Source organism: Asparagus officinalis, chromosome 6 (genome assembly GCF_001876935.1).
Source record: "Asparagus officinalis chromosome 6, Aspof.V1, whole genome shotgun sequence".
Classification (NCBI taxonomy): domain Eukaryota; kingdom Viridiplantae; phylum Streptophyta; class Magnoliopsida; order Asparagales; family Asparagaceae; genus Asparagus; species Asparagus officinalis.
Window position 1 is genome coordinate 9259888 of NC_033799.1, and position 14272 is coordinate 9274159.

The 14272-nt window shown below is 43.6% G+C and overlaps 1 pseudogene; it reads right to left on the reverse strand.

Moving 5' to 3' along the window:
* The window catches only part of LOC109845142, a 3489-nt pseudogene extending 2143 nt beyond the window's left edge, over nucleotides 1-1346 (reverse strand).

The window sequence follows — 14272 nt, forward strand, 5'->3', positions numbered from 1 at the left end:
TCGCTGGTTTCCAGCGTAGTTGTTCGGAGTTAAGATCTCCGTCGAGACGACGACAGCATAAGAATTGTGATGCACCTGTAAGTAGTGGGGGGCCAAAACAAATTAATCACATAATTAATTATTAATAAATAGTTCCTTAATTTATTTATCTGATTATCCGGTCATATTTGGTTTGATCGTTCATTCAACACTAAATAATTTAATCAAATGAAAATTTGGTTCTTTTGATTACCAAATATTCATTTTTAAGATTCTATCTACTGTTAACTTGTTTTTTTATAATGATTTTGATAAATTTAAAGAGCGCCATATCAGTTTTTAATCCATATCTATTTAATGAATTTTTTTTAATTTAAATAGTTTATTAACTATAAATTACTAATCAAATAAACACAGGTCCGATACGGTTCGAAACCTATAGCGGAGGCATAATTTTGTCCCTGTCGTGTCACAATATAATTAACTAACCATGATTATTTCTGTTAGTGATGTCCAAAATTAAATCCCAGTAATTTTCTAAGTAGCGAATACAAGTCAAAAAAAATAGATAAAAACTTGAATAGAATAGAACAATCCAGTAGCGTCCTAAGACACCGTTGGCGATACGTGGCTCCGCCACTGTCATCTACCTGTAAGAGATCACGAGCGAGGTCGATCGAAATCAATCCAGCGCTGCAGCCCATACCGGAGAGATTGAAGCTGCGAATATTACTCCGGAGCTTGTACTTATTAACGATCATAGCGGACAACGACGGCGTCGGAGAGAAGAGACTACAGTTGACAATCAAGATATCGATATCCTTCGATTTCAGTCCAGTTTTCGCGAACAAATCATCGACAGCCGAGAATATGACGAGCTCGGCCTCCTCTCTGGCCTTCTGCATGCTGGGCATTGGAGGAATGCAGTGAATGGCGGGAGGCAGGCTCGTCTCTTCCCCGAGGCCTGAGCGCTCGAGGATGTACATTTGGAACTTGGTGGTCTTCTCGGTGTAGTAGGAGATCGATCGGCTGTGCTCGAGGAAGGAGGCGAAGGGGACTAGACTGGCTGTGGCCTCGACATGAAGTAGACGGTCGAGACGAAGATTGCGACGAAGGAAGAACATAGGACGATGTGAGGGTCGAGGTTGAGGGCGGAGCGAGCGGCGTCCGCGAGGTCGTCGACGCCATGGTGGATTAATTGGAAGGCGATGATGGGGACGAGGATGAGGGAGATGAAGTGATTGATGAAGAATTGGTAGGCGTGCTTTGCATGCTTGAGATTGAAGGAGATGGCCATTTTTTTTAATTAATTAATTAATCTTTTTTGGTGGAGATGTGAGGAATTAATAGTGAGTGAGAGTACGGGGGAGAGAGAGGGATGATTTTGGTTTGGGAGGTGGTGGAGCTGAATTTAAAGGCGATTTTAGCGGCAATCAATGCGCGGTGGCTTGTAATGTTCAAAACATTTAATGATGGGGCCTGAACGAATAGTTTGAGAACCATCTATCGTTAACCTTTTTATATCTATCTTAAACTAAAGGTGAACAAATCTGAAAGTGTCCGAAACTAACTTCACTTAATTAATGGTAGCTTTTAGATTGCCTATGTTTAGATTAGCGCACCACGAAAATGTCCACTACTATCAAAAAGATTTGAATAGATCTGTTAAAGTAAGAGAGATTTGAATAGATGTATTAAAGTAAGAGAGAAAGAATTTTGGTTAATTTCTCTTGAGTTGAATATTGAGTGTACACTACTAGAAACAGGATTTTTAGCGACGGACAAATCTGTCGCTAAAAGTCGAAAATCCGTCGCTAAAACCTTTAGCGACAGAAAAAATAAAATTATGTCGCCAAAATACCGTCAGTACATTGTGGGTAGCTAAAATAACTTTTAGCGACGGATTTTTCATCGCTAAATGTCAGCGAAGGTAAATTAGCAATGGTTAATCTGTCGCTCTTTTTTTTTAAAAAAGGAAAAAATATACTAGCGACAGAATTTTCCGTCGCTACAAAAACAATAGCGACGAAAATTTCGTCGCCATTAACATTAGCGACGGAAAATCCGTCGCTATTGTTTTTCCCCGTATCTGTTTTCCGTAGCTAAAAGTATATATAGCGACGGCTAATCCGTGGCTAAATATTTCCAATGTTTTTTAAAAAATTATTTTGAAAATTGAAAAAACATGTACAATAATATAATAAATTTAAAACTCTGTTCAATCAGCGGTATAATATTCATTCCCACGCATATATAACACATATTTTAATAAAAATATCCCAACATAATAAATATTGTTTATACAGCACACACCATGATAAATATTATTTATACAGCACATTTATTCATTGTTTTCAAAGGTTAAAAAAAATACTACACATAGTATTCTTAAGGATAACCCAAAACAAATTGATTATTCAAGGTGAAAACCAATCATCAGAATAATTCATTCTTTATCATGATAAAAATGGTTAAGAACATCCTATTGTGGCTATTTAATCATTTCCGAGATTATTAAAACCCCCCACTGTGACTTTCCGAGCACTCTTTCGTCGAGATAAGATTCAATAACTTTATCGGGTCAATCTTCCCCCACGAAACTCCCATGGTGTAACTGCGGAGTGCTTGATGATTCACGGTCCTCTACCACAAAGTTCCTCGCTAATCAAATTAACTGACGATGGGTCCACCAAAATTCTTTTCAGCTGAGTCTATCCAAACTCGCAATGTGTTTGTGCACTTAACATTCCCGCTATTAGAGGCTTAACACGACACTCAAAAGTTCGATATGCTGATCCTTGACAATTATCAAACTTTTTTTTTCATGTTAAGTCCTGGTCACTTGACACTGAAAACCGAGTGATTTGTATAAGTCAACATTCCCACTGTTATTTGTACCCCACTCCCACTACTTATTTGGTAAAACTTTCCTATAGTTAGGGCCAAAGCTAAAATGCCCTCTCGATTCCTTCTATGATGAGAGGTCCACTTTTAAATCGAGCGATCAAAACTTCCTATAGTTAGGATCGTCTCAAACTCCCACTTGGTCAAACCTTCCTACAATTAGGGCCAAAACCGGGATTCTTTCTCGATAAATGAGAAATTCACCTTCAGATTGGGTAATCAAACATTTCGACAGTTAGGGTTATCTAAATCTTTCAGATTATCGGAGTGGAGATCCCACTCTTAGTTTCGCCTTTCAGATTCTCGGAGTGGAGATCCCACTTTGAGTTTCTTCTGACGCAGGAGATAGAATATAAAAAATTTTCTCTCCGGCACCAGGTTCGTCTTGCCCCAAGAGAAGGCATAATATTTCAACACTAAAATTCATACCTTACACGCATGGGGGACTTTATCTCGATCACTAATTAGAGATAAGTCTGCATCTAACATATATTTTTGGTTAGTCTTTTACCATGAAAAATACACTAGAATACATATCTGGGAGACATTATCTCGATCCCTAATTAGAGATAAGCATATGCCTAACACGCCTTGCCGGGTGGTGCGTTCCCATGAAAATGACAAATTCTATGTATTCGATATTATAACACTAAGTCTTAAAAGAATTCATTGTTTTAGCACAACTTTACATGTAGAATAGACTTAGACAATCTACATGCTAGCTTGACTCAAACGGTAGTCGGTAAAGGCTCATCAAATCCGTTGATGGCTAAGGGTTTGCCAAAAATCCTGTAATGGACAGCTTACAATGACGGATTCGCTCTTCTAACTCGGAGAGCTTCTCTTCATAAAGCTTGTACAAGCTTCATCTTCAATCAACTTTAATAGTCATTGACGCATCAACTTTATCAGTTGGTCTCATGACTCAAACGCCTGGGATAGCTTCAAAGATAGTAGCTAGATCAGCATCTACAGCTGGTCCTACAATCAGATCTCACACAAAGAGCTCAACCTGGCAAGCCTCCGATGTATTCTCAGCCTGCTCTTCCCACACTCTGATGGGTATATGAGTCTAAACTGCATCTTCTTGAACCTCCGACGGGTATACGAGGTTAAACTGATTCCCAAAACTCCAAAGAGTATATGAGTATAAACTGATTCTCCACGCTCCAACGCCTTAAGAGCTTAAACTGTATAGGCTCCAGTTAACGTATGAGTATAAAATGTATTCATGTCGGTCAATGCGTTACAATGAAAGTCAATGCTGGTCAACGTGTTGCAATAAAAGTCAACACCGGTCAACGCGTTACAAAGAAGATCAACGCCGATCATCACGTCCATATTTTCGTTAAAATAAGGCTCGGTTGCACTGCAATGAGAGTCGACGTCAGTCAACGCGTTAATAATTTCATCGAAATAAGGCTCAAGAAAAATTCCAGATCAAAGGACAATCCCCGAGAATTCAATCGCAATTCAGATGCAAGCTCCCGACGAAGACGACCAGTTCAACGTTGATTCAACAACACGAGCTAATTCGGAAATCAACACACTGGTTTCAGTTCAAGATTTCGACAATGGTCAAACGATAAATGCAGCACCGGAAGAATTTTAGCAATTCGACAAAATACTGAATAGACTAAAAGCTGAAGAAGTCAAATAATTGAAGGTTGGGCGTATCATATCCAAAGTATTCTAGCCTCCTCCATAAAAGAATAAGGCTGAAACACTTTGGAGGGGATATCTGTAGGCGTTAAAAATTACCTATAGGTTCCCGCACGCAGCTCAAGATGAAGAGAAGATGATGAACGTGATCATCGGAGTCAGATGAGATTATTTGATGCTGTAAAGAAGCATACGAGAGCACGAAGCGAATCGGTGAAGCGTATGAGTCAAAAAAACGTGCGAATGCGCAATACGACGGGACGCACACAAGTCTGGAGGAGTCAGCACGCGCGAGTCACCTCAGAATGGCTCGGCCAAGGCCGAGCCACCTCAAGGTGGCTTGCACTTCCAACTCCCCGACAACGTGTTTTCAAATAATTTCTCAGGATTTATCTGATCTACTGCCTCCTGAATTGCCTTGAGATCATCCATAAACGTGGTTTAGCCGTTATTAACTGAAGATAAAATCAAATCATGAATTTTTATCCAAAAACACGGTATCTGAAGCCTATAAATACACCCCTGGAGCCCCTATACACGGGGGGACCTAATTTTTGGAGCTTGGAGGCAAGGTGCTGACCCTGTGAAAGAAGACCCACGAATTTCAGAGAGAGGCTAGCGAGATCGCGGCAAACTTCAGCATAAATAGGAAGATTTCGAGAGATCTGCAGCTCCTTCAACAACATTCTGTTTGTTTCCTCGAGATCAAAATTCATTTTGATCTTAAGAAGCGTATAATCTCACTTTGTTGAGGTTATTTACTTTAGTTCTTATTTTCTTTGTGAAACGAGATCAACTGGATCTGATACTCGGCGGTCCACGGATCAAAGAGTCCACAGCACAGGCAAAGATCCCACGCAAGCAACGATTGATAAACGATCATGCGTGTGTTTCTAGGAGATCATATCTGTTTGTTTTATTCGTGTAGAAAAGTCTTATAAAAAGGCTCCTTCTTTTAATCTATTGTTATCGATAAACGTTGCAATGGATTCTGCGAATAAAAAGATTTCTGACGCCAACAATGATTAGTAATTTGTTATATTCTTAATTCGCAATAACTTAAGAATCACACAACTTAATCAGTTTTAAGGATTTGAGGGAATAATTTCAAAATATGAAAGCTTTAAGGGAGATATCGGGAAAAACATTTATAAATTTGGGATTGAAGCATGCGGAGACAAAGTAATAAAACATGCGGGGCTGCAAAACGGATGCATTAAACGATGCATTGAAGAGTATGGTTACCCTACATTAATTCATCTTTGAACTAGGTTTGACTAATAATCATTAAATGTGGAGAAATTCTCTAACAGCTGCAGAAGTAAACCAAGCTGAACATAGCTAGTCAATAAGAAAATTAGTCCATTTAAGTAGCAACTTTAAATGAAGTTTTATATTCTCATTTATTATTATCATTATTATTATTATTATCATTTTGATATGGGAATCGAACTCAAAGTCTTGAGAGCCATATCAAAACTTTCTAACCAACCGGATCATCCGGGATTCCTATTCTTGTATTTTATTAATAAGAGTTTAACAAAACAATCTAAATTAAGCAGTACAATTTTAACTAAAGTTTATCAAACACTTGAAAGTTGTAACTCGTGTTAGCCCGTTGTTCACTTATTAGGAACTTGTCACAGTTTGCTACCTGTTCCAGTAATGTTATAAGTTAGCTAATGATATAGCACTTAATTAATGTTTTCTTTTTCACGAAATTAACTTCTTGTCGTTTTGGACCATTAACAGTAAAAAAGAGATCGATAACAGAGTTTTCAGGAGAGATTTGGCCTTCTTCTCTGAAGAGATGGAGCTCAGGTTCAGATTTCAGGCAGACTAGGTGGAGGTCGATTGACTGTAATTGTTTTCTGCTCTCGGGTTTGGTGTTCGGTCGACCGCCGCGGTCGACCGCGAGACCGCCGCGGTCGACCGCCGAAGCGGTTATGACAGGGTTCAGTTTCCAGACCCGTTTCGTTTTGGATTTGTATAAATACCCTTTGGGTGTTTTTAGGGTAAGCAAGGCAGGAGTTTTGAGCAGATTGTGAGGGTTTTCTTTGGGCTTCTATTCTAGGAGCAATTTGAGAGATTAAGAGTGAGTTGTTGAGGGTTTTTGGTGAGAGATTGTAATCCTAGTTTATTCCTCTTGATTTCTAATAGGAAAAACTCCCCCCTCCTTGCCCCGTGGACGTAGACATCTCGTCGAACCACGTAAAACTGGTGTTTGATTGTTTGTGCTATTAATTTTGGTTGGTTCTTTATCTTTCTCGGCAATTGGTTTGGTTTCTCGAGGCACAACAATTGGTATCAGAGCTCCGGGCAACGCTTGGGCTTTTTGGAGGTGTAGATCAGTCGGGAAGTTCATCTAGAGCTTCGATTGGTGATAAAGATTGGATCTTTGTGGTAAAGTTTTTATTTTTTTTTCAAGTTGGATCTATTTCCTATTTGTTCCGTAATAATTTGGGTGCTTTGAGATATATGGCTGAAAAAGATAAAAGTGGGGAGGGTTCTTCTAGTGGGAAGGCCGTCCAAAGTTTGAATATACATTCTATAAAAATAGATGTGGAAAAGTTCAACGGCACAAATAATTTTGGACTTTGGAGATGCGAAGTCATTGATGCGCTAAATGCGCAAAATTTGGAAGATACATTGGAGTTGGACGGGAAACCGGCCGACGTTGATGAAAAGGTTTGGAATAAAATAAATAGAACGGCGTGTGGTGTGATTAGGTCTTGCCTTACCCAAGATCTAAAATATGATGTGATGAATAAAACTTCGGCAAAGAAGATTTGGGAGGTCCTAGAGGAGCGTCGAAAATCGTTTGCATTTGAAGAGGAGGCTTTATCACTTCCAATTGAAGAAAGGGACATCCATTAGTGATCACATGAACCACTACACGAAACTACTTGCAGATTTGGCGAATGTAGATGTTATAGTTGAAGATGAAGACAAGACATTGTTGTTATTGAGTTCCTTGCCTGACGAGGAATATGAGACCTTCGTCCTCACTCTTATTAATGGGAAGGCATCTCTTTCGTATAGTGAGGTCACTGCAGCCCTTGTGAACTATCAACTTCGAAAGAAGGACAAGGAGACTTCCATTGAGCCGATTGCGGGGGCATTGGTTGCAAGAGCTAGAAGTCCAAACCGTGGTAGGAGATCGCAGTCTAGAGGGGGTATCCTGCAGTTGGTAGGAATCAGTGTGCCTTTTGTAGAGAGGATGGACATTGAAAAGCCGAATGCCCAAAATTGCAAGCCGTGAAGAATAAAGGGAAAGCTATTCAAGCTTCAGAGGTGAATGTTGCCAAGGCTAGTGGCGATGTTTTAGATTCAGATTCTTCGGGCTATTCGTGCCCAGCTCTTCCGTCAGTTAATGTTGCCGACTCCACCGAGTGGATGTTAGATTCTGATGCTACTTACCACATATGCCCTAGAAGGGATTGGTTCTCTAGCTTTCAGGAGTTGGAAAGAGGGGATGTTGTTATCATGGGTAATGATCACAGATGCCCTATTGGTGGTATTGGTACCGTTCAGATTCGGATGAGTGACGGGATGATCCGGGAGTTGGCTGATGTGAGGTTCGTTCCTCAACTGAGGAAGAACATCATTTCAGTTGGGGTATTGGAGGCAGCAGGCTATAGGGTGACCTTGGCGGATTCTCGCTTGAAGGTCACATCGGAGTCCATGATTATGATGAAGGGCGTCAGGAGGAGTAACTTATATTATCTGCTCGGGAGCACGATGATTGATAGAGCGCTGACGACTTCTTTGGCTAGACTATGGCATTGTTTGGTGCTGGGATATATTGTTGGTTATACCGTGCACAGATTGTTGAGGAGTGCTATGACCTGCAGATTGAAGTCCTGTGAGCACAGTGGGATGAGCGAGAAGACCGTGGTGGAGTTTAGCACTTCTATCCATCGATCGAGTGGTCTTATTGGAGGTGTTCAGTCAGGCATTGGGGGGCCTTCCATGGAGGCATCAGTGGGAGGTAATCGGTATTTTGTTTCCTATGTTGGGGATTGTACTAGGCATATATGGGTTGCAACCAAGTCCCTTTGGTATGAAGCCCTAATAGTCCGCAACAGTTGGAGGAGGTGTATGGGCAGAAAGGTTACCAGTCGTACTTGTTCTAGTAGAGGTCCTTTCTTGCATTGGTGCCGAGCTCATGGCAGTTGGAGACACTTCAGAGGAGAGGAGACAATGGGGCGACGTAATGAGATGGTGGATTTAGTGGGCCGTTCTTTTCTGGAGGAGGATTGGCATTGGTTGTCGAGCAGTGGATCTGGTATTCAGGCTTTGACATTGGACCATCTTATGAGGTTGCCGACTGCTGCGTGTAGAGTTGTTAGATCAGGCTTTGACATTGGACCATCTTATGAGGTTGCCGACTGCTGCGTGTAGAGTTGTTAGATCTGGTGGAGCTGCTTCAGGTTTTGGTCGGTGTCGGATATTTGGCTACCCAGCACTTGGTCATATCGTTGATGTGAGATTGGATCCGATTGCACATTTGGGATTCATAGGCTCTTTTGGCTATCAGTTGGGAGCTTCTGAATTTGGTCTAAGCAGGTTTGTCACTTTGGACACTCGGCAGGTGGAGAGTATTGATCAGGTTAGAGGGATATCGCAGCGGGTGGAGGGTGATGCTACTCCACATTGGGTGGGGATTTCCCCACGTACTCCAGGTCATTCTGCATTGGTTGGGATTCCAGCTGAGGTGGCACAGCATGGGAGTCATTTATTTATGGGTGCAGATGATAAGGTGGTTGATTTGGATGCAGCTGGTGGATATGTTTTGGATACGGCCATTGTTTCATCTCAGGTGAAGATATTGGACTATTTTCAGATTAGGGTCGTTGATGATGCTATCAGCCGCAGGTTGGATTAAGGGCCTTTTGGAGGCCATTGGGTGAACTACGTGAAGGCTTGATTCCTTGGGCAAGAGGATACATAGGCAGTCTTTATGATGCAGCCGTTTTGGTGAGCGACATCGACATTTGGGGTGAGTGTTTGTACTCCCATTTGGGTCTTAGCAAATGAGGCATTTGGTGTAGTCGGTGTAGGCTCAGTTAATTTGTGAGTAGACACAGTTGTTTTGGGGTTGAGTGTTCGCACTCCCGTTTGGGTCTCGACGTGTTGTGATTGGAGTCCGTTGCCATGAGTCCGTTGCCATGGCGTACTGGATGCAACAGTTGAGGTATTGGTTTGTTCGGTGTTGGCTCAGTTTTGGAAGAATCTTCGCCGAGGTGGAGATTTGAAGAGATGGAGCTCAGGTTCAGATTTTAGGCAGACTAGGCGGTGGTCGACCGCGTTCGTGCACAGGAGGCTCTGGGCGTTTGGATCAGTGGCGGTTGACCGCGGCGGTCGACCGCAGAAGTTTCTGCTTTCGGGTCGGTCGACCATCGCGGTCGACCGCAGAAGTCTCTGGACATTGGTTTGCTGCTGGATGGAGGGCAGTCGACCGGTCCGGTCGACCGCGATGGATCGCGGTCGACCGTACCGGTCGACCGCCGCTGCGGTTTTGAGTTGGGCCTGTTTTCAGACCCGCTTCGTTTTGGATTTGTATAAATACCCATTGGGTGTTTTTTTAGGGTAAGTGCAAGGACGAATTTGAGCAGATTGAGAGAGTTTTCTTTGGGCTTCTATTCTAGGAGCAATTGGAGAGATTAAGAGTGAGTTGTTGAGGGTTTTGGTGAGAGATTGTAACCCTAGTTTGTTCCTCTTGATTTCTAATAGTGAAAACTCCCCCCTCCTTGCCCCGTGGACGTAGGCATCTCGCCGAACCACGTAAAACTGGTGTTTGATTATTTGTGCTATTGATTTTGGTTGGTTCTTTATCTTTCTCGGCAATTGGTTTGGTTTCTCGAGGCACAACATTCTCCACCCTTATGTTTACTTATACTCAATTAAATTAAATCCTTTATGCCCCGGACTTGTTGAAAATCGATATTCATATTGAAACATCTTTCTTCCCCGTTGGTTAGCTCCTCCTCCTAAGGATGTCCAAAAAGCCCGTGGCCCGAGCTCGGCCCGGATTTTTCCCGGACAACCGGGCCAGATCCGGACCCGGACCCAGGTTCAGACTTGCGAAAACGCGACCGGTCCGGACCCAGGCCCGGCCCGGAACAGTGTCGGCCGATGATAATTTGAGTACTCTTAGCAAATCACCTATTCTCAAAGTCCTGATGGGGCTCGCTTCTTTACGTAACGCAGAACAAGTTTAAGCAGTCGCTGGATCTCGCAGCAATGGAAGAGCTTCATTATTTTGTTGGTTAGTGTATTCCCTTGTAGGTAGGGAAAATTGCAATGAAGAGAATAAAGAAAATTTGACTTTGATTCCTTTGATCTCGGTTACAACTTGATTACAAAAGAGAGGAAAACGAATTTGGTTTTCCCCTTTGTTTAAAACTGGGTTCTTCTTGGTAGAGATGGAGTGCTTCCTTCGATTGATTGCATCGAACTTGCTCTCCGTTGACGATCCGACCATCTTTATCTCGTGGGAACGATGAACTTTCGTGGAAAGTTTTATGAATAACTCTGAATGAGTTTAAGAACTCTGAACGAGTTTGAACTCTGTGAATAGAGTTGTTGGAACCGAAAATTCGGTTAATGATCGAGCTGTTTTTCTGTTGTCGAAGAATCTTCTCAGATTTGATCTTCTGAGTTGTGATTCCAAAAATCCTATCTCTAAGGATTTCGTTGCTGCTGAATCTCCAAGCCTGAGTGGTTGAGATCCTGAGAATCCAACCTGTGCGGTTCAGATGTCCGGATTGAGACGCGAGGTTGGGTGTTAGCTGAACACCATTGAACGCGAGGGTCGCTTGCGTTTTGGCTTGTTGCCTGCTTGGAAACGCGGAGGTCAGCGTTGATTGAACCCCTATGAACGCGAGGGTCGCCCGCATTTGGATTGTGCCTTGGAGACGCGGGGGTCGCCTTCATTTCTAAAGTGGTGACGCGGGGATGACATCCGCATCTCAAAATGAGCTATTTGACTTGTAGCTTCTTCTGTGGTGCGCTGCAAGGACCGTTGTTCAGTAATCCTGGCTTTTAGCTGTTGTGGAGTGTGAAAGTCGTCAGATTGTAACTTTCACTGTAGATTGTGAAGACTGCTGAATAGAGTTTTCATCCGTCGTCGGAAGTGTCGTTGAATTGTAATTGATTGTAGCTTTCGTTGTAGGAGCTAGACGGGAATCAACATCCATAGTGTCTTAAAGATGAATATTCGCCCATAGCTCTCTACCAAGCAACTCACCAACTGAGTCCAACCTTTTATTTCTGAAATCATCCCACTGCTCATCAGCATCTTTAATAGTTTCTAATATAATATTAGCCATGCTGTTGTCACAGCCATCAAGATCAATCATCTCAGAAGTGAGGTCGCGTTTGTGACGATTGTGGAGTTACGGATGCAGTGATTTAGAAAGTCGTCTGATTGTGACTTCCATTGTCGGAGCTTGTTTGAATAAGCTATCTATTGTGATTTTTAGACAGCCTACAGAACCCCCTCCAAAGTTTTCGAAAGTTCGCGGTTGACTGGGACGAATTTTCGGAATACTTTGGATCTCAAAAATTTAGTGGATTGATTGCTTCTTCCGTCTGATCGAGCCAAATAATTTCGACGTTGTTGATTGTAATCTATCTGTACCCCTCCGATAGACTCCCCAGTGGAGTCGTTTGTTTCTTCCCGGCTTTGGTCGCCTTGGTAGCCAAGAAATTGCTGTTCATGGTGGTCTCAACACAGAGATGACTTCTGCATTTGAGAATTGGAACGCGTGGGTGAGCCCAGCGTTGGGAAATTTGAACGCGCAGGTGAGCATCGCGTTTGGAAGCTGAATCAACTCGAACGCGAGGGTCGAGCTTGGGCGGGCTGATGGCCTCGAATCCCGTCCGTTAGGATTTGACAGCTCATAGCTGTCTATAAATAGACCGCTAGGGGTCAAATCAAGAGTCATTTGACTCTTCTTGAAAATTTAACGAAAAAGAAATTTCGTTTTCATCTCCGGCGAAAACTATTCTTCTTCTCCGACGAGATTCAATGGCACCAAAGAAGTCCTCCAAGTCCGACGTCGCTTCCAAGCCTGATGCCGCTGCGGTTCGGGGATCTGCACCGTCGGTGCCGACCGGCGGCGCCGCTGCTCAGGCGAATGTGACGCCCCAACTCCCCTTGATCGGTGGTGAGTACGACCTTCGTGGTCATTAAACTTGCTCCGGCAAGTTCTGATCTTGAAATTAACGAGGAAACTCGTTCCCATAACGCGGGGCTGGACCCCGTCGTTTAATCTTCTTGACGAGGGGTTTAACCTCCGCGTCTCAGATTTTTGACGCGAGGGCCGACCCACGCGTCTGAACTATCTGACGCGAGGCTCAACCTTCGCGTCTGAGATTGTCTGACGCGGGGTTCGACCTTCGCGTCTGAGATTGTTTGACGCGGGGTTCGACCTTCGCGTCTGGGCTTGTTTGACGCGGGGTTCGACCTTCGCGTCTGAACTTGTCTGATTTTGAGTTGTCTAACTCTTTTCTTCTTTTTGCAGTGCGCCATACCAGTGAGCCTCTTCTTTTTCGCCACCACTTTGGACATGAAGGTGGTGCAGACATGAACATAACTTTCAGCTCGCGTTTAGAACTCCCGGTTTTCCGGATGAGGGAGAAGAGTCGCGTGGAACTGATCACCCAAGCTTCTCATGACACTCTCAGGACGTTGGTTTCGGACGCTCGACTTGAAAGCCCAAGCCGTAAGCCCATAACCAAACCTGGATATCTCTTCGGGGACTTTGTTGACTTCAACGCAAGCACTGCTTATGATGGGGACTATAAGTGGTTGCGGAAGGTTGAGGACCGCAACCTTTTCTTGCCCAATATGGAGAGGATGTTCCCCATATCTTATTTCCAGTGCGCTTCTATCCCGAGGCGTATGGATTGGCCCCTGGTTAAGGATCAAGATGGGGTTGCTCTCGGAACTCTGACTTTCTATGGGGTCCGCACCGTTGGTTATAATCGGCAGGTGACAGCTTTACGGCCGAGTTTATTTGCTAAGGAGTATCCCCTTGGCGAAGCACCCAGTCCAGTTTGTTCTGAAAGAGTTGGAAACCCCTCTTGCCCAAGCTGGATTGCTAGTTCCTGTGCGGGCTACTGAGTTCGGGATTATCCAGAGCCACTTTCATTTCTTCTCCATACTGGAAAAGTATAATCCTGATAGTTGCACTTTCTTTACCCCTGTGGGGGAGTTAGGCTTCGCTCTTCACGAGATGCAGTCTCGGGTCTTATTCTCGGGGATTTGCCGTATGAAGAGTTCGTTCCGGGCTCGGCGGAACTCCAGATTTTAAAGAAGACCAGTCCGGAAATTTATGCCACTCTTTGGGAAGTCATGTGTCACTTCCACATTTGCATGCAGCTGACGGGGGCCCGTGGAGGTGGTATTAAGCAAGTGTCTTGGGCGGAATATTTATTCCATAACTTGACCACTAAGGGGGCCTCGGTAACCCGATTGCCCGTCAGTACTTTGGAAGAGGTTCAGGCTCGTATTGACGATGCTACCTCCCATTATACTAACGAGGCCAAGGAAGATGTTTTCCCGGCTCACACAGAGTTTGAGAGATTTCATTATCAAGCTCTGATTCCCATTTCCGACGTGGCGTTGATGGCTGGATTCTTGATGCTATGGCTCAAGCGTTGCGTCGTTCCTACCAGGCCGATCGATGCCCTTGCTATTGAGGTGGTCTATCCGGCT